The sequence below is a fragment of the Mirounga leonina genome, unplaced genomic scaffold (assembly GCF_011800145.1).
Source record: "Mirounga leonina isolate KUSES-001 unplaced genomic scaffold, KU_Mleo_1.0 Mir_93, whole genome shotgun sequence".
In the NCBI taxonomy this organism is placed as follows: domain Eukaryota; kingdom Metazoa; phylum Chordata; class Mammalia; order Carnivora; family Phocidae; genus Mirounga; species Mirounga leonina.
The window spans coordinates 13,155,823-13,177,213 of record NW_023270854.1 but is presented as its reverse complement, the minus strand read 5'-3'; the positions used below and the strand labels follow the sequence as shown (position 1 = coordinate 13,177,213).

General features: G+C 45.3%; 1 long non-coding RNA gene across 1 annotated transcript; it reads right to left on the bottom strand.

The window, feature by feature from the left end:
• Positions 1-1,865: 1,865 nt before the first annotated feature.
• LOC118004452 lies at positions 1,866-20,033 on the bottom strand. The gene is made up of 3 exons (XR_004677583.1): positions 19,875-20,033; positions 17,674-17,829; positions 1,866-4,999 (listed from the first exon to the last, which is right to left on the bottom strand). It is a non-coding gene; the product is annotated as an uncharacterized LOC118004452 (long non-coding RNA).
• Positions 20,034-21,391: the final 1,358 nt, after the last annotated feature.

The window sequence follows — 21,391 nt, the reverse complement described above, 5'->3', positions numbered from 1 at the left end:
AGCGTGGCACCCACTGCGGTCACCAGCAGGAAGAGCGGCGGGACCCGCGCAGGGCCTGGAAGGCGCCCCTGGGCCAAACACCACAGAGGCATATCCTTGGGGGTGACAGGGGGTCAAAGGTAGGGGCTGGAAAGACACGTGCAAGGGAGCCTCTCCCGGAGCTCTGCCCCTGTGGGTGGGTAACCCCCACAAAGAGAGAGTACCCCCCCATCCCACTTCTGCTCCGGAGCTGGGAGTGTGGGGCATCCAGCCCTCACGTCTAAACTGTAGGTCTGGTTCTTACATACACGGCAAACTCATTAACCTTTCAGCTTCAGTGGGGTGGAAAAATACCAAGTCACCTCGCAGGCTTTCCAAAGGTTATTTCACATTTCAGTGCCTCCAAGAAGCACTGAGGATCCTCATCACGGTTTCTTCACCCTCCCTGAATCCTCTCTCTCTGGTATTCACTTAAACTAAACTTCAGTGCATAGCTGGCTTGAACTTGGAGACTGACACAGGAAAGCACGAGGGTTCGCGCATTAGTTTCCTTCACCAAGTTGTAAGTTGAAGGCACCTTATTGTGGAGGCGCCAATATTTATGTAGTACCCTGCAGTTTATGAATCACTTACATATTATCACCTTGCAGTTGTTTTCCTAGAAGTTAGTACAGAAAGGTGTTACTGAGAAGAGATAAAATATTCTGAAAAATACACGTAGGACAATGAAAAGCTTGACAATGTACAGAATTTTTTAAATCATCTTAAGCTTAATGTCTCGGACTGTGTAACACTCTCAAGTTGTTTCACAAGACTCACACCAGACAGAGACCTTGTCAGAGAATGCTTGCAGGAAACAGACACCGAGAGCTACTTCACCCCAATTTCTTCATTTTGGAGAAGCCAAAGACAACGGGGGAGTTTCTTAGCAATCCGGGAAGCCATCCTTGGGTTCAATGTCAGTGGATGCCACAGGTGGGTTTACTGGCATTCTAATTCTCCTGGGGCCTTGAGAAAGCCACATTTTGGGAGTCACTGAGATCACCCATGTGGGCCTTGGTTCTCAGTCATTTTGCTGTCCCAACACGCCTGGGCGAATGGCTTTCCCACCAGGTTCCATGGGGCTCTGAGAAAGGGTGATGATTCTAAGTGGCTGATCAAGGATCTTTGGAGGAAAAGAAGGGCACACATGTAGTTGGAAAAAGCTCTATCCCTTGCCACACCAACACTCACCCAGCTGAGAATCACTCATGGAAACATCTGTCATCAGTACTTTCTGGGTTTGAGAACTTTGAGTGGGTGGTGGCATCTCTTGGCAGAAGAGGCCCCAGGGAAATGGAAGGCATGTTAAGGCAATACCCTGCCACTCACCTTTCACCCACTCAGGACTCCCAATCCCTCACCTCAAATCTCTCACTTGCTGTGTGACACACGGTCTCTTGGACAGCTCACCCTGAACTCCGCCATCGTCCATCTGCAGAAACAAAGAGAATGCGCACTCAGGATGGGTACCCTCTCCATCCACCCCTGGAGGGATTTACCACAGATTTACTCCCCTTAGGAATTCCCATACAAAATGATAAATATCCCTGTAATATAAAATAAAATTAAATAAAACAAGATAAAATCAAAAGACAGACAATGCCAAGGGTTGATGAGATTTTGGAATAATTAAAACTCTTATGTACTCTTAAGGGGAGGATTTCCCAATGAATGTTTAGAATCAGCTTGCCAATTACATAAAAATCTTGGTATCTTAATTGAGATTACTTCAGATCTATAAAACAATTTCGAATAAATGACATTTTAACAATATTGAGGTCTCCTTTCCATGAACTTTGCAGATCCATCCATTTGCTCAGGTCTCCTTTAATTTTTTTCAGTGATGTGTTATAGTTCTCACTGCAGAAGCCTCGAACATCCTTTGTTAGATTTCTTCCCAGGTATCTGATGTTCTCTTGACGTAGTTGTAAAAGCCACCGTTAAAAAAATATATTTTCTAGTTACTCCTATGGGCACAGAGAAATACAACAGATCTGGGGTGTTTTGAATCCAGCAAATTGGTTAATGAGACAGTTCTTGCGCTTAATCTTCCAGGGCACTAATTCCAATCTCACAATGACTACAATTTCTTTTGATTCATCTGCTGCATTTTCAACTTTTGAGACGCATGTGCGTTAAGCTCCGTGTGTGCGCGCACACACACGTACAAATGCGCTGCAAGCCGTCCTTAAGGGCACTTACTACTTCTGATTTGGTGCTCTTGGCCTCCTTGAGCCGAGCTGTGTCCCTACAAGGTATTCTTGTGGTGTGGTTCTGCCTTCTATCCTGTCAGCTGCTGGGCTGCCTCATATGGAGCTACCATTCTCTGTGGACTTTCCTCAGTGCCAGGAATCTCACAGACAGTGAAAGAAAAAAGGAGTCTCTGTCCCTGTGGACCTAAGTGACAAGGGCCATCAGAGCCTTAGGGGCCCCAGAGGGACCCTCTCTGTCCTCCACACAATTCTATCTCAAGCACAGGGATACCTCAATCCACCAGTCTGCTCCTCTTGGCCTTTTGGGGTCAGGGTGAGCCTGGACTATTTTTACCCAGAACACTCTGACAACACATGCCTAGGTTTTTTCCATACCAATGATTTTTCCAACCCTCCGGATGCCACATGAGTGCCCTACGACTGAATTCAAGTCTGACGACCGACAACCTGGAGTTAGCGTCAGATTCTACAGATCTGAGGGCTCAGTCTCAAGACTGCCCCACTTCAGACACCAGTCTCAAGTCCTAGGCCACCCATGCCTCGGACTGACCAGCTATGAATCAGGGGTTCCCACAGCCTCCTCCTCAGATTGAATAATTTGCTAGAACTGCTCACAGAACTCAGGGAGACACTTCTTTTACCAGGTTTATTATAAAGGATGAAACTCGGGAACAGCCAGATGGAGGAGATGCACAGAGCAAGGTATGGGGGCTGGGGTGCAGAGCTCCCATGGCCTCTCTGGGTGTTCACCAATCCGGAAGCTCATCAAATCTCTCCCATCAAGAGTTTTTACAGAGCTTAATCTCCAGGCCCTACTACCCTTCCGGGTGGCTGGTAGGTGGGGCTGGAAGTTCCAACCCTCTAACCACTAGTTTTTTCTGGTGATGGAGCCCATCCTCCTCGGTCTTTCTAGGACCAAAAACATCCTTAGGCTATCTAGGAACTCCATTTTAAGTTACCTTATTAGCATAAACTCAGGTGAGACCACAAGAAGCTCTTTATGAAGGAGCTCTTTATAACAAAAGCCATCCCTGTAACTCAGGAAATTCCCAGGTTTTAGGAGCTCTGTGACAGGAACTGGAGACAAAGACCAAATATATTTCTTATACCACAGTGCCCCTGCCCAAGCATACGGTCACTTTTTTCTTCTTCAGGAGAGACTACAGACCCCTCAACTTCTTCTTAAACTGTCCCTTTCTGGTTCTAGCTCTGCCCTCTGTGTCCAATTCCCAGTAGGTGACTCTGACTTTGGAGACCCCAGCAAAACTCACTCACACTTAGCCACCTGCAGGTCCCAGCAACACCTGCTCAGGTAGGCAAGCATCAGTAGGAACTGAGTGTGGAAGAGAAGTGGGAGACCATGTTCAGGGCTGAGGTTCCCAGCCAGCTAGGTTTCTCTTGGCGAATTGGCCTATGGCTTATTTGTTGGGCATACAGTTAGAAGCATGGCAGGACAATCCACTGATATACAAGCTTTGTCATTCATCTAATGTTTTTCCCCCTCTCTCCATTTCATGTAAGTAAGCAAGGCTCTGAGTGACCTCTCCTCAGGGAAGGTCTGAAGATAAATCTGCTTAATGTCATGGCTCTGTTTCTTCTGGGACCACCTGAGGAGATACCTTTAGGGGCTTTAAGAAGTACAAGGAAAGAGGTTGATGGGGTCAAGACTAGCAAGACCCCAGGTCCCTGGTGAAGTGCCAGTATTCAGAAAGGATGCCTATGGAGGGTGCCAGGTTGCCCAGCCGACTCCCTGGACACTGGAATTGCCAGTGATGACAAAGAGTTTTGGGCCTTCAAGCAGAGCACGGCTGGTTAGCTTCTGACTCGGAGACACCATGCAAGCTTGGGCACTCAGTAGCAAGCAGGAACGATGAAAGACGGGGATCTCCCAGGTGCTTAGGGTTGGCCAAAAACATCAGAAGCTCAGTTCTGGGCTGGAGAGTATGTGGGTATGGTGGAGAGGGAGCTAATGTTAGTCAAGATTGGGTTTCCTGCTAACTTGGCAGGATGGAAATTGCTATGCGTTGAACTGTGTCCCCTCGAAAAAAGATATTTTGAAGTCCTAACCTCTAGTATTACAGAATGTGATCTTATTTGGAAATGAAGTCTTTATGAAGTTATGAAGTTAAAAAAGTTAAGTCACAAGTCAAAATGAAGTCACTAGGGTGGGCCCTATATGACTGTGTCCTTATAAGAAGGGAAATTTGGACACAGAAATAGGCACATGGGGAGAACACTATGAACTCCAGAACTGTGAGACATTTCTATTGTATAAGCCACCCAGTCTGTGGCACTTCATTATGGCAGCCCTAGGAAACTAACAGAGATTTAGAACTGGATTTAGGGAAAATTAAAAACATAGTGTTTCTTACACACCAGTGAGTGGTGAACTGAGGTTCCCACTAGCTAGTGACAGGAGAGCTAATTTCCTGAAAGTCAGTGCGGTTTTATGGGAAAAGTTCCTGAAATTGTACAGTATCTTTCAGCTATCCATTGAAGATTAGAAGGAGAGGAGGCTTTCTCTTCTCTGGAAAGCCCTCTCCCCTTCCTATAGTACTACAAGAGCATGGTGAAGTAAATTCCATGTCACTGACAAGGAGCATGACAGCCAGAGAGGGTGGAGGTCAAGAACATAACTTTTGATTCTTGGCCCCGGGGACATCCCTTCATTCTTTCTGAAAGAGAACTCTCAGGACGTTCTTTCCTCTGTGGTCAAATCCTCCAGGTTGGAATTTCTCCTTATTGTCAGATTATGATCCAGTGTCCTGGCAAAAAAACAGAGATAAAAATAAAGTTACCATGGCTATATTGAACAAAGAAGCCACTGTTATGAGGGAAGAATGAGAAAAGCTTTCCTTGGCCACTATACATGTGAAGATGACCGGAGGGTGCTGGGAGGCAGCTAGCTCAATAGGAGCTGATCAGATTCTGCGTTTGGTAAGGGAACTAACGCAGGCTTAGTGGCATAAATAAAGACATGGTTTGCGTGGTCTGTACGTCACCAGAAACAACTATGCTTGGTGTTGGTCCGACCACCCTGTGAATACCATGTTCATGTCTAGGATCCAATTGTCTCGGGGTTCCACCATACTAGTGCTATGTTGAGAGCACAGGCAGGAGGAGGTGGGTGCTGGGAGCCAAGGCATATGAGGAAGGTGCTGTTCTTGGCCTGGACAGGAGTCCAGGGTGGGAACTAGATAACCCCACCACAAACACCAGAAGGCAGGCTTAGGTCTGACTTGGGAGGTTCTAGGTTCTAGAATGCAGCTGGGGAGGGAGTGAACATTTCATGCTGGTTCAAATGGAGCTGTCAAACAAGGGGTCCCAGAGTGGAAAACAGCTGCCCCAGAAAGTATTGACACCAAAGGTAGATGGCCATGGAGGCAGCCTGTAGGGGAATAAGAGAGAATCACTTCCTAAATTCTAGGTTCTCAATGCCTCTCACTGCACACATGTTTTCTAGTAAAATTATACTTCATTAATTTCATTTTTAGCATAGGGAACTCTGAGGTTGTGGTAAGTTTAAGAAAAATCTTTCTTTTTCATGAACAATAACAAAAACTGTAAGAATACAAGCAACTAGGGAAATTGAGAAGAAACATGAAGGGTCTTACAATTTGTCATGAGGCCACTAGGGGGCAGAGGAAGATAGCTAGTTGGAACCACTAAAAAACACTGCAATCCCAGTCCTTTTTTCCCCACTACAAAATGCTTGAGTAGAAAAGAAAAGGTACAATACAAACCCAAAATGGTTTGCTTTGCCATTATCAAGAATTTCCATTGTTCTGAGGTAGCTTATATTTCATGTATAGAATGTTGAGTATCAAATGCAACTCTACCTTTAACTGGAATTCAAGTCAAAATTCAACCACACCTACAGTTCAGGCTGTGCCTCTGACCTTGCAGTGAGAACAAACCGGCCCCGGGGCGGGGGGGGGGGGGGGGGCTGGGGGGGGGGGGATGTCAAGGTCAGCACTCTCAAAGCGTGCTCAGGCAGCCTGGGAAAATGAGGACCAGACAGCGGGCATTTAGGGTGGACACAGCTGCTTTCTTGGCTATTGCCATTGGATTTTGAAGGATTATAAGTCCAAGACAAGCCCGAGGCAATCAGCCTCAGTACAGCCTTGTTTAGGTCTCAGAAAAGTCTGAAACTGTTACTACATGATGGATCTTCCATCGCAACCATTCCTGGCTCACCAAGCACCAAGAAAGCAGATAATCCTGGATGGTCAACCAGTGGCCAGGACTGGGTAGCAGTGGGACAGTGGGGAACCACGGTGACGTGCCTGTGTCCGTGCTTCACAGCTTGTGAGGGCCCCTTAGTTAATTAGCTTATGCAGGGACTTAAAGATTTGATGCAGTGATCTTATGGGTTGAATTAAAGCACCTTGTGACCTTGAAGGTCTATGATCTCCCCAAATCCCATGAGATAAGGATAGAAGATAACCTCCCATTCAAAGAAGCTGAGGCTCTGAGGACTTATTTCTCCAAGTTCATTCATTCAGCAAACATTTATGAGTTCTGTGCTAGACCTGATGAGTGTTGAGGGCCTTCTAGAGTCATTGAGGAAACAGATACATGGTCTCAAAACAGAGTGCTGTCTGGGATGCCACAGAGATGTGTACAAGGAGCTAGGCAAGCAGAGAAGTTCCAAGGCTCAGCTGAGGAAAAGGGATCCAAGCAGGCTACACAGAGGCGGTGACTTTTTTAGCTGCTTTGACTATCCCCAAGGAACTTGGCAATAGCAAAAATAAAACAATTGTGGAGGGACACTTTTGTGTTCCAAACTGCACAGGATTCCCACAGAGAATGAGACAGAACAAAACAAGATCATCCCGGTGGAAGACAAGCTTACAATAAAAATAAAAAATTATTAAGCACTAAAGGACACAGTCACCATGAGTAAAAGTCAATGTCCACGCTAAACATAGCTTTCAGATAACAAAATGTTCAGGTAGAGTGCATAAGGTAATATGTTTAAAACAAAAACCACAGAAGAGAGACTAACTAATGAGGATAAATACAGCCAATGGATTTGAAGAAGAGCCAAACAGAACTTCTAGAAATGAAAAGTGGGATCGTTTCAATGAAACACTCAGTAGATGGGGCTAAGCAGCACTTGGACACAGCTAAAGGAGTCTGTAAATTGGAAGAAGGAGCCAGCAGATGGAGAATATTAAAGAAAGTCTATGAGACATGGAGGATTAAATAACAAGAACTGTCATATCCTTAACAGGAATTTCAGGCAAGACTAGAAAGACTGAGAGTGGCATCCTCAAAGAGACACTGGCTGAGATTCTTTTTCCGAACAGAAGACACAATTCTTCAGAATCCAGTGGTTGGGATTCCTGGGCAATATAAATACAGAGAAAGGCACCCCCACACAGACGAAAATGAAACTGCAGAAATTAGCAAGGGACTATGGGATTTCATCTCCCTGGATGAAGAAACCGGAAATTAAAACACAAAAAAGTGAAGTGCTCAGAAAACTCTGGAAGCCAATGAAGAACATACACGTCACAGTCATCCCGCCTGGGGCAAGGGAGCTGGGGAGGCTGCTCCCCGAGGCTTCAGTTCCCTAGCACTCAGGCCTGCTGCACAGGCGGCGAAGGGGGGCTCTGGGTCAAGAGAAAGTTCTCAGGACACAAAAACGTGGTGTTGGCAGTTGGAATTCAAGCCTGTCAGCATTGAACCAGGAAAGATGAGTGTGTGAGTGGGGCTCAGGCAGCTCCTGCTATAGCACCTTAGTCAATGCCTTTAGGAGAATGTACTTTTTTTTCTTTTTTAAGAGGCACAGAGAAAAAGACCCCAACAAACTCAGGGCCACGACTCGCTGTCCTCCTCATAGGCAAATGTGCTTGAGAACTTTCTGCGGCTTCCTGGCACTTTCTAAATGGACCCCTGCCTCCAGCTCAGTTGTCTCACAAACACTGGGAGGGGTTGCAGGCAGCCTGGAGCACTTCACTCGCATTAAAGTGACAGAATCTAAAAACACCCAAGTGTGTGATCTGTCCATGGCCTTGCTAATGGCCTGGCAGGCAGACCTGTGCTCAGAAAACCATGCAGATGCAACTGGCACTGCAAACAGCAGGTGATGAATTCCAAGGAAGCAGGAAATTCAAGATATTAAACTTCTGGCTGATTTAAAATACAAAAAAAGAGGACATACTTTTATAGTACTGATATTCGCCCAGATCTGAGTACTATAAAAAGAACTAGAGAGGAATAGAATTAGAAACCCACCTTCTGGCATTCCTAAAATAAAGTGGAATAAAAAGCTCTCAGGAGTGACAGAAGAATACCAGGGCAGATGGCACTACACACTGCAATTTAGCCTTCGCAGTAACCACAGTGGGGAGACCTGTCCCAGCCCACTGAATGACTTTAATGACCCTCCTCTTTCTCTTCTTTTGTTCATTTCTATGGTTTACAATTTTATTTTTAAATGCCTGGTATTTTATAAGGTCTCTAGTAGCTTGGACATTATTTGCAAGGGTTCAGTTAGTTACCCCACCTGTAAAATTAAGATGCTAACTCTCGTGTCTCCTCAATTCAGCCTATTAACTCTCTCTGCCCTCCTACGGATGTGAAGAGGAAGGATGACAGTTGAGAGCCCCACATATGTCTTGGCAGCTGTTAATGAGACGGCATAAAAAGCTGAGATATTTCCATCTTTCCCAGAAGAGAAGAAAATTATGTCAGCAACATCTCTGTCCCTAAGCTGAAGCAGCCCACAGTACTTGAGAGTTTGTTATACTCTAACATCAACTCCAGCTTCAGCCATCCATTCCATCCATCAATCTATCCTTTCACCCATTATTCCATCACACCCAGCCAGCCAATCAACCATCTTTTCTTCCATCCTAACCAACCTTCCCTTCATCTATCCAACCAACCCAAGCAGTCTCCCTTCCTTCTTTCTCTCCTTCTTTTCTTCCTCCCTCCCTTTTCCTTCCTTCCTTCCCGCTTCCAATTAGTGCATCTCAAACAATCATCCATCCATCCATCCATCCATTTATCACAACCATCCAAGATCTACTGAGTATCTTTGGGATAACTAAGCACTGAAATACAGAGGTAAAAATAGTTTTACCTTCAGTAAGTTTACCCTTTAATACAATTTTTAAAAATCTATACATGGGGAAAATCTAATTTTTTTTATTTTAATGGAAATAATTTTCTCTAGAAATATTTGTGAATCTTCCCACATTAAGTGGTAAACATAGTCATGGAAAAGTGGAAAGAGAATTCTTGTGACTTTCATTGCCATTCAGTATGGGGCCCTCAAGCAAGTGTCTTCCCAGGGATGCTTCCCTTGTTGGTTAGCCTTTCCTTTTGTGGACTTTTACTGGGCACTGTAGATGACCTTGTCCACTTTTCTAGTGGAGCAGGAACTGAGTCCAAGCCTTCCCGAGGTCCAGGAGGATTCTGGGAATGTGTGTGGCAGGGAGAATGAGCATCCCTGGACCACATGTTAGACAACTCAGCCCAGACACAGCTTCACTTTATTGGCTTGGTAACTCCTAGCAAACCTCAAAACCTCCCGAGTCTGTTTCTCCATATACAGTTATCATGGCTCTGCCAGGTTTTGCATACATTGTGTGAAAATAATCTGCAAAAAGAGCTTTCAAAACCACCTATTAGATAAAAGCACTTCTTTTTAAAAGTGTTTATTATTTCCTAATTACATAAATAATAAAAGTTGACAGTAGAAAAATCAGAAGATCCAACTGAGAAAAAAACTGAAAACAAACAAACATAAAATCATTTTAGTCCCACCACTTGGTTTCCCCGAAATGTATTTGTTGTCAGGGAAAGATAAGGATGATGAGAGCTCGAGGTGAAAAACCAGGTACTATAACAGGATATATGCTACTGATCCCATTATTTAAAACTATATTTTCATATATACAGCTGGAGGATTATTTTTAATTAACTTTACCTATATTATTAATACATAATATCAGAAAATCAGATAAGTAAAAGACAAAAATTAAAATGGATCCTGATCTACTATCTAGCTATGACCACTGATGATATTTTGGTATATTAACCTTACAGAGTTTACTCTGTATATGCATGTGTGTGTGTGTGTAAAGGATTTATTTATTTATTTGAGAGAGAGAGAGAGAGAGAGCATGAGCAGGGGGAGGGGCAGAGGGAGAGGGAGTTGGGAAGGAGACTCCCCACTAAGTGCAGAGCCCGACTCAGGGCTGAATCCCACAGCCCTGAGATCATGACCTGAGCCAAAACCAAGAGTTGGATGCTGGGCACTTAACTGACTGAGCCACTCAGATGCCCTTACTTACTTCTGTATTTATATATTTTACAAATATTGTATCAGATCATATATACAAATATGTTGCTTGCTTTCGCACTCTATACTAAATGGCCAGCTTTCCATGTCAATACATATACTTCATGATATTTGAATTAGCTTTGAGTAGTCTGTCCTATGGATGCATCACTGTCCTATGGATATGTCATCATCCCCTGATGTTGGACATTTAACATTCCAAGAGTTTGGAATTTTCCCATTTAAACAATATGTGATCAGGACCATTGCAGTTAAATCTTTGTGCCCATACATATTACTGCATTGAATCTCAGATATATTGGACTATTTATTCTCTTGCTGTAGTATAGGAGAATCTTCCCTACCTGCCCAAAATAAGAATATATTTATTTTTAAAGATTTTATTTATTTATTTATTTGAGAGAGAGAGAGAGAGCATGACAGGGGGAGGGGCAGAAGGAGAGGGAGAAGCAGACTCCCTTTGAACAGGGAGCGCGACATGGGAGCCCGATGGCCCAGGACCCCGGGATCATGACTTGAGCCGAAGGCAGACGCTTAACTGAGCCACCCAGGCGCCCCAAGAATGTATTTATTTAAGTGTACATTGGTAACACCTTCATCCTTTCAACAATCAATAAACAGAAAGAGGAGAGTGGGAAGTCTGAAAGGAGAATGGATAACTCCAAGCTTTATCCCAGTCAGTCCAGGGGCTCCACAGGTAACCTTGTGAAGCATTTTTTTTCTATTCAGTTTTGTTTTGCAAAACCAAGGAAACAAAAATATAAATTCTTATCTTCCACCCCTTTAGATAAAAAGGTAGTAGATTATATACACTGTCCTGAACCTTGCTTATTTTTCTTAACAAAATATAGTAGAGCTCTTCCCATGTCAATACTGAGGGCACATCTGTTTTTTTCACAGCATAGCACTCATCCCGGGGAGGCAGCAAAACAGTGTTCCAATGAATAATCTCCATGCGATGAATGTCCTCTGTGCATGCCTGAAGCTATAGGATAAATTCTCAGTAGTGGAATTATATATTTGTAATTTGGGGGGAGAGGGTGTTGTTTATTTATTTATTAAGATTTATTTATTTGAGAGAGAGAGAGACTCTGCGAAGAGGGCGAAGGGGCAGAGAGAGAGGGAGAGAATCTTAAGCAGACTGTGTGCACTGAGGGTGGAGCCTGACATGGGGCTTGATCCCAGGACCCCGAGATCACAACCTAAGCCAAAATCAAGAGTTGGCCGCTCAAATGACTGAGCCACCCAGGCGCCCCTATATATTTGTAATTTTGGATATATTGTAATTTGTAATAATGGATATACCAGGTTACATCCCCAGTAACATTTTTTCTGGGGTGCCTGTCCTTCCACAGACCTTCCAACAGAGAGTGGTATTAAACATGAGAATTTTTGCAATTCAGTAGGTGAAAATGGTATTTCAGGGTTGCCTTCTGTGAATGTGGCCCCAATTTTTTCTAGTCCATCCTCTCCTCTCCTCTGCTTTTCCTTCCTTCCTATTTCTAGGAGCTCTTTATGTATTAGGAAGAGTAGGTCTTTTTTGTCATATGAGTTATAAAACTATTTTCCCACTCTTCATTTCCATTCTTCATTCCAAAATTTAGTGTAGAGTAGTTGTTTTTTGCTTTGTGAGCAAAAGGTTTTAAAAACATAGAACAGGGGCACCTGGGTGGCTCAGTCGTTAAGCGTCTGCCTTCGGCTCAGGTCATGATCCCAGGGTCCTGGGATCGAGCCCCGCATCGGGCTCCCTGCTCAGTGGGAAGCCTGCTTCTCCCTCTCCTACTCCCCCTGCTGTGTTCCCCCTCTCGCTGTGTTCTCTGTCAAATTAAAAAAAAAAAAAAAAAAATAGAACATATTAGTCTCACTGTTTGTGCCTCTGGATTTTGAGTCATTGGTTCAAAAAGTGTGGAAATAGGATATTCTTCAGGAGAGCGAGCACATCCTAGGCCTCTAGGAGCCCATTTGCTGACCGACACCCACGACCTGCCCCGAGTCACACATGGGGGCTGTGTCTCCTTGGGTTATCAGAAGCTGGCTGCCTTTTTCTTTTCTTTTTGTTAAGCCTCATTTCATGGGAACAGGAGCGCTGTAAGTGTCTCACAAATCCATTTAGAGAGAACAGAATCAGGAGTGGGCTTATGTCAAGGGAAACCTAATACCATCAGGCCTCCGCACGCCTCCCCAGCCCCCCTGCGGGCTCGTGTGTGACCTGGGCTGCAGTGTGCGGACTGCCCGCAGGGGGCAGCACTGCTGGATGAAAGGAGACCCGCTTAGCTTAGGAGCGCGGAACCTCGGGGGCACACTTGCAGTGATCTTAGACTGCACTCATCACGACCCAGTCATTTATAAACGACTTCCTACAGAAACGGAGAGATCATTCCAAGCCGCCGAGGAGGTAAGGATGTGCATGGGCAACGTTTCTTTCTTCCTGGCTCTGACGGTCTCGAGAAGAGTCCCGAGGCTTTAAGAATCCGGCAAAAGGCTTCGAAGAGTTCAGCGAGCCTGAATGCGGGCCACAGACCCTCCCTCTTAAGGCAGCCCCCGCAGCCCCGGTGGTGTCCTGACAAGGAAAACACCCGCCCCGCCGCCCGGTACCTGCCGCTGCTCCAGGCACATCCCATGTGCGACTTCACTTTGTGTCCACAACCACCCCTCTGCTCTTACCCGCTTCTCACAGGTGGGAAAACAAGGGTAGAGAGCCTAAGAAACTTGCCCCAGAGTACCCCCCAGTGAGTGGCAGAGCTGAGATCTGAGTCCCCGCAGCCTGGCCCCAGGGCACGTGCCAGCGCACAGCGCGGCCTGAGTTAATTACTCCTCAAAGCCCACCAAGTGCTAGCAAATACGATTTAAAGGGAAGACAAGAGAGGCAGTCGCAAGAAACACAGACGCAAGAAACAGGGCTGAGCGAGAAACTGGAGGAGGAGAGGTGCTTGCTGTCTTCCCCTCGCAGGTGGTCCTGCTGCCACCGTAACTTCCGGCCTCGGTGAGCAGCACGCACTCTCCTGAGAGAGAGAGGGCCCCCGGGTGCCAGGCTCAGCGCTCAGCTCCCCTAGCTCTATGACCTGGAGCAAATAACTTTCTTTCTTTTTTATCGTGGTAAAATATACAGAACATAAAATTTACCATTTTTTTTTTTATTCTAAAGCGCACGATCTAGCAGCATTAACCATGGCCACTGTCCATTTCCAGAACTTTTCATCATCCCAAACAGAAACTCTGTACCCAGTAAACAGTAACGCCCCACCTGCCCCCAGCCCCTGATAACCCCTGTTCTACTTTCTATTCCTGGGCACTGGACGACTCTGCATTGCTCATGTAAGTGCAGTCATGCAGTATTTGCCCTTTTGTGTTAGTTCATGCTGCTTAGCATGGTGTTTTCCAGGTTCATCCCCATTAAGCATGTATCAGAATTCCATTCCGTGTTAAGGTTCACTAATGTCTGCATCTACCACAGGTAGTTGATTCAGTCATCTGCCGATGGGCTGTTCCCACCTTTGGGCTGTTGTGAACAGAGCTGCTGTGAACATTGTACAGGGATCAGCCTGAGACCCTGCTTTCAGTGTTTTGAAGTCTACACCTGAGAGTGGGGTTGCTGGGTCATATGGCAATTCTGTGTTTAACATTTTGAGGAGCCGCCAAACTCATTTTATTTTTAAACAGTTTTTTTTTTTCTTCACTCAGGATCCTGGGCATAAATAAGCTTCCTAATTATTTCCCTGAGCCAACAAGCAGATTTTTCCAGCCCTTTCTCCAGGAAGCATCAGCCTTTGCAATGTCTCCTTAGTCCAGGGCTCAGCTCTGCCTTCCACCTCACTGGGGTCTGCTGAATGAAATGCAAGCACCTGCGCATGGGTACTTTCCTCTGCTTACCTTGACATTGCAGCAGCCTTTGACCCAGTGGACCCCTTTTCCTTCTAGAATCACTTTTCACGTCCATTTCCTTTATAGTTGCTCCCTCTCTACAATGTAAGTTCTGTGGGACAGGGACATTTTTTCTCTTATTTTCTATTATATGCTCAAAGCATAAGATGGTATCTGGCACATAGTAGGTACTCAAGAAACACTTGGTGAAAAAGAGAAAGTGCAACATACTTCTATGGCCTTTCCATATGCTGTCTCATTTAATCCTTATAATGCTCTATGAAGGGACGCTTATCCCTATTTCACAGCCCAAAACCAGGACCAGGGGGGTTAAATAACTTCCCTAGAGTGAGCATGGCTAGAAGCATTTATATTCTACCTGCAATCCAAGTGGTAATAGTTTGCGCCAGCATCACTGAAGGAAACTTGTTCTCAAAAGACCCACCAACTATTTCTGAGGCCCTAAGGATGATGCCCCTGCCAGTGGGCACGCTCTGGCCCCTTCCTGAGTCTGGACTTGAGGCCCCGTGGCATAACTGCCCTCTGGGCCCCTCTCAATGTCCCACACCTTCTCAATGTCCCACACAAAGCAGAGGCCAGGCAGTGACACTTAACAGAACCGTCCTGACAGTGTGAGGATAATAAAAGCACCAACTGGAAAATAAACTACAAACCTCCTGGGGCTCACACCTGCACCCAGGGCTCCTCGTGGTGCTGCCCAGCCTCACTGCCAGCCTGGTCCTTGGTCTCCCACTGAACTGGGCAGCTCAGTCCACCCCCCTCCCCACCCCCCGCCAAAATCTTAGTTCGTTCCAGCTGCCATAACAAAGTACCACAGATGGCTGACTTAACCGAAACTGATTCTCTCACATTCCTGGAGGCTGGAAGTCTGAGATCCAGGGGTCATCAGGGTGGGTTCTTTCTGAGGCCTTTCTCTTGTAGAGATGGCCGCCTTCTCCCTGTGTCCTTGCATAGTCTTCCCTCTGCATGTGTCTGGGCACAATCTCTTCTTATGAGGACACATCATATGGGATTAGAGCCCCTCCTACCGACCTCATTTTAATTTAATGGCCTCTTTAGAGCCCCTGTCTCCAAATACAGTCACATTCTGAGGTACTGGGGGTTAGGGCTTCAACATATGAATGAGGGGGACATACACAATTTAGCCCAACACAATTCAGCCAGAGGAGTGCACTTCTCCACTTTGTAGGAGGGTACAAATCTGCTCCAAGTTGCACTAATCTCGATCACCTCCTCCAAAGATGACTGCAAACAGATCGATTCATCTCAGTTCCTCCTATCAAGTGGGGAAAATGCTCAAGGCACAGGGACAGGTATGTATAAAAGGAAGTGTGTGTCTGGTGAGGACAATGAGCTAAAAAGGCCCACTGAGCTATAAAATCGTAAGGTCTTCTATTCCCAACATGTTTCCACAGAATGTAAGTTATGAGATGATGCTGAAAGGGGGGCAAGGTCGAGGTGGGACACTGAAAATGGAAGTCCACACTCAGTCCAGAATTCTGCTCATCCTAGAATCTAAGCCCCTGATTTTAATCCCGTGAATGAAGCCGTTGCCTATCCTGAAGGAGCGGAATACCTTGCTTCACACGTATCAATGCAGGACCACAAAGCACGGCTTTCTTCCTCTCCTGGAACCATAAATTAAGGTCTGTTCTACACTCATCTGCTCGCCAGCTCTTGGCAGCCTTCTCTGGACCTCGGGGCTCTTTGAGTACTTACAGTCTTTGTTCAAATAAGCAGCCTCCTGATGGCTGGCCCAGATGTGAGGCCCACATCTGGAAACTATCCCTTGTCTTGGCCCAGGCATTCAGGTCTGGGAGACGTGTGTGTGTCAGGTACACCCACACCCTGCCTGGTGATCCACACACAAGGCCCGGGGCAGGACAGAGGTCTTGGAGGCTGGCAGCTTGGATTGGAGACAGTGTGTTAGGTTAAATCCCAGTGGGCAATCATCTGGAAAATTCTGGGACCTGCCAACACAGGGGCACTCCTATCCAATCATCCCTCCTTGGTTTTCTTGGCAGGGCCCACAGTGCCAGGCCTGCCACAGCATCTAGCTTGCAACCCACTGAACTTGTTGTATCTTGCTGATGCCTCCATTTTGGTCCATGGATGGGAAATGGTTTTCCAAGCTTGGGACCCAGTCTCTTAGTTTGGGGATTTCTGCCTGAGATTTATGGTGCAGGCATGACAGTGAGTTCAGGGGGCTCCTATTCTTAAAGAAAATGCTGTGCTATGAAGCCAAAAATTAGCATGACACACTTTGAACCAACAGAAGGAAGGAAACGCTCTGTTCACCATTCCTAAGGAACGGTGAGCACCAAAGAATGGTTTGTGTGCAGGAAGGAGGTGGCATATCTCCAGAGTTTGTCTGAGCAAGTGCTTACACCAGGTACTTGGGCCAGTCCCCACTGACAGATGTAGGGGGTCTGACTGATCCTATGAGCCAAGAAGGATCCTCACTGATGTGCCTGACGGACATCACCATCTTCTTCTTCTTCCTTTTTTTTTTTTTACCTTGAATGCATTTTAAATAAAAAAAAAATTATTCCTCAAATTCCAACAACAGGGATAACCACTGTTAACACTTTGGTTTATACATGCCAATCCATTTCTCCTATGCATGTATAAATACTGCCTAAAATAACGAAAAGCAACTGTATAATACTATACTATAATGCCATTCTATAACCTAATTTCTATTAACTATCTCATATTTCCATATCAAAAATATACAACTACATCTGTGGTCTTAAGAGCAGTACTGCTGCTCAGGAGAGGGCTGAAAATCTGCAAAGGCATTTTTAGTTGTTACAATAATGGGGAGTCAGAGGAAGAGGTGGGAGATATGCAATGGGCACTTAGAAGGGGAGAGACCAGGAAATTGGATTTTCTGCAATGCTTAGTCCAGCTGAAATTTGGAATGTCCTGATGGATATTCATTCAGGTGGAAAAAAAAAAACCCAGAAAAACCCTGTTCATAATGATTTCAGCTCAAGACCTAACTCCATTTGACATATAAACACAAAGCTTTTTGGCATGATTTTAGTGTACCCTGAATTTTATAACAATGCAACTCATGAGTTTTGTTCTGTTTACACTTTTTACCATGAATTGTCAACTCAACCATTTGGAAATCTCATCGGCAATGGCAAAGGCACCCATAACATTGGAGTCACCGCTACGACCACCTGGATCTATCCGTATGGTAGTCATTGCATTCATAGTGATTATACATACCTGGGAATACACTTATTCAGCCTTTTCTTCCCAAAAGTCAGATACACAGAGTGTCTGTAACATTTAATGGAACTTTGTCTTCTATTAAATCCCCACTTATTCAAATGCATATTCAAGCATCTGGCTTCTTCATTATATCTTCAAATGTAGTTGTACCTAAAATTTGCAAATTGAAACTATTATCTGTTGGCTCTGTACACCCCCTCAGAACCTGCTCTCCACCTATGGGGCTAGAAACCTCCAAGTTACAGCTTCCAGATTCCTTCCCATCTGGCTTCTCTGAGGGTCTGCCAATGGGAGGCACTGGGGGATGGAAGCAATCAGGGAGACACCATTTCCCCCGTCTTCTGGGTTGTGCGGTGTGCATGGTGTGGTATGCATGGTGGCAGCCACAGTGACCTTGCGATCGGAGGCTCTGGGTGACATCATTTTCCCCTTTTGTTTCTCCAGCTCTACGGAGTAGTGAGTCCCTGTAGTTATTAATCCTGCATAACCCTACCTTCCTCTATATGCTCTCGCAGCCCTTCCCAAACCTTTATAACCAATTCCCTAGATTAATTTACTTCTGTTTGAAATACTGAGAGTGGTCTGTTTTCCTGGCTGGACACAAAAAGGGTAAAAAACACTTAAGATTTTATTCTATTTAACTTGTTTATATTATAGTCAGGCCATTATATCCATTTTTTTTTAAAAAAAAATCATGCACTTGGTGGTGAAAAGGTACAAGCTTCCAGTTATAAAATAAAAAATTCATGGGGAAGTGGTGTACAGCATGGTGACTATAGTTAATAATACGGTATTGCAAAAATAATAATAATACTGTAGTGCATATCTGAAAGTTGCTAAGAAGGTAGATCTGAAAGTTCTCATCACAAGAGAAGAATTTGTTTTGAAAGTATGTAAGGTGATGAATGTTAAGTAGTTACTGTGGTAATCATTTTGCAATATATAAAAATATCAAATCATTATGTTGTACACCTAAAACTAATACATTATATGTCAATTATTCTTCACTTTAAAAAATTATGCACTTGGGTAAATATATTACCTATTAATTTAATTTTGGGTCAACAAAGGGGGGGTATCGCAAAATAGTTGTTACTGTAAAACAGTGGTGTCAGAAGTATTGGCAAGGACATGGAGACAAGGGGAAAGTTGTGCTTTGTTGATGGGAGTATAAATTGGTACAGCCTTTACGAAAAACAGTATGGAAGTTCCTCAAAAAATTAAAAACCGATCCTACCATATGCTTCAGCAATACTACTTCTGGGTAAATATCCAAAGGAAATGAAATCAGTGTCTACGAGATCTCTGCACTCCCGTGTTCTCTGCGGCATTATACAGAGTAGCCAAGGACGAGTAGAAGTCTGTATGCCCACCAACGGATGAAAGGATACAGGAAATACGACCTATCTATAATGGAATATTATTCATCCATAAAAATTGGAACTCAGAAATGCTGGGAGAGGAATGGAGGCCTAGGAGCTGGGGGTCGGGTGAGGCGGGGGGAAGCTGGTCTTTGGGTGGACGTTTGGCTATGAGGTCGATAAGCTCCAGGGGATTTAATGCAGCGCTGGCGACTGCTGCTAAGACTGTACTGTATGTATATATATATATATATATATTTTTTTTTTTTTTTTTAGATTTTATTTATTTATTTGACAGAGAGAGACACAGCGAGAGAGGGAACACAAGCAGGGGGAGTGGGAGAAGCAGGCTTCCCGCTGAGCAGGGAGCCCGATGCGGGGCTCGATCCCAGGACCCCGGGATCATGACCTGAGCTGAAGGCAGTCGCCCAACCAACTGAGCCACCCAGGCGCCCTGTACTGTATATTTCAAATGTGCTACCAGAGTGGGTTTCAAGCGTGCTCCCCACACCAAAAGAATGGCAACTGGCGAGGTAATAGACGTGCATGAGCTTCATGTGGTAATCACTTTACAATTTGTACCGTATTACACCAGCACACGGTACTCCTCAAGTACATGGCTTGCTTTTTTTTTTTTTTTTTTTGGGTCACTGATACCTCAAGGAAGCTGACAAGGATTTGTCTGAAAACGTGTTGAGCCTGACAGAACTGAAGACAACTCATCGGTGCCATCCGCGGTAGCGTTCCACATCCCGTCCATTCCCCTATTTGGCACTGAGAACTCTCAGCCTTTTCAGGACGCCGACAAACTTCAGTGAATATCCTGGTACTTACGGCTCTCGGTGCATTGCAAAACCTCCGATGACTGCGTCTAACAGAACTCAGTTCTGCCGCAGTCTCTCCTCCTTCCAGGACGTGCGTTTTCGTAAAGAAAGACCAACAACGCCTGCGCTCGCGGAGAGCGCGGCGGCAGCCCGGGAGGCTACCGCGCAGGCGGCCTCGGGGGCGGGGGCGGGGCCGCGCGCAGGGAGCGCGCACCGGGCGCGTCCTCGCCGCTCTGCCGACGCTGCCGACGCCGCCGACGCCTGGAGCCCCGCCCGCGCCTGGAGCCCCGCCCGCGCTCTGCGCAGACGCGGTGCACCCCAGCGCCCGCTGGGTGAGGTCCGTCGCCGCCTCGAAAAGCCGCGGGTGGTCACAGAAGGAGGTGCAGCGGTCCGAGCGTGCCGAAGCTGAGGCAGGGAGCAAACGCAGAAACCATTCGCCAGCCCTCGCCCGATCTCTGCCTGGAGGCCAAGGCCGTCTCTGAGCAAGGGATTTTGCTTTGGCGCCTAGGGTTCTGAAGATACAGGTCTTCCGAAGGGAGCTGCCGTTTCTGAAAGGGCTTCATAGAGTCTCTACAGAGACATATAAATCTTCCAGTTTCCATCACAAGCCTAAGGAGAGACCTATCTACTCAACTCTTCATCTTCCCACCATATTTCATGATTTCTACCCGAAATCTTGTGAAATCCCTGGCTTCCCCTTCCCATTCACCCACCGGATCCGGCCACTCATGAAATCCAGTGGATTGGGCAGCCGGGGGGTTTCTAGACGTTGTCACTCTCTCCATCCTGATGCCACCTTGCTAATTCTAATTCATCCCAGGGATTACTACAAGAGCACCCATTGGTTTTCTTCTTCAGGTCTCCATTTTGCATTCTTCATATTCCGCAGTAAGCTTTCTCAAAATCAAATGTGAGCATATGGACACTTGATGACCCTTCGGGGCTTCCTAGTTTTAAGATAAAGTTCAAAGCCCTTAATAAGTCTCAGCTAGCCCCTTTCCTTATGCCTATAATTTCTTCATCGTTTCTATACCTTCTCCACACTGTACCCATCCACAGACAAATGATTCCTGTTGATTGATAATAATATCTAATTTGTGGGGAAAAGGCTAATAATAATAATAGGCAATAATAGCATACAAATAGGGACGCACATGACTGGAATTTAAGCTTTCTACATTTCTTAATAGGACCTCAAAGTTACTAAGTTTTGTTGAGTATGCATGCTAACACTAGAGTAACCACCAAAGACCTATTGCACATAATTTACAAATAAATGGAAAAGGGAGAAATGAAATGATAAAAAGAAGAAAAACATTTTTAAAAGTAAAAGGCCAAAACCAAGAAGATAGTAGAACAAATAAATAGCACAGAGATCCAAATATATCAGTAATCACTATAAATATAAAAGAACTAAATAGTCCGATGAAAAGACGAAGATTATCAGACGGGACAAAAAATAAAGTTCAGATATATGCTGTTTAAAAGAGATACTCCTTAAACATAAGAGTAAGGAAGATTAAAGTC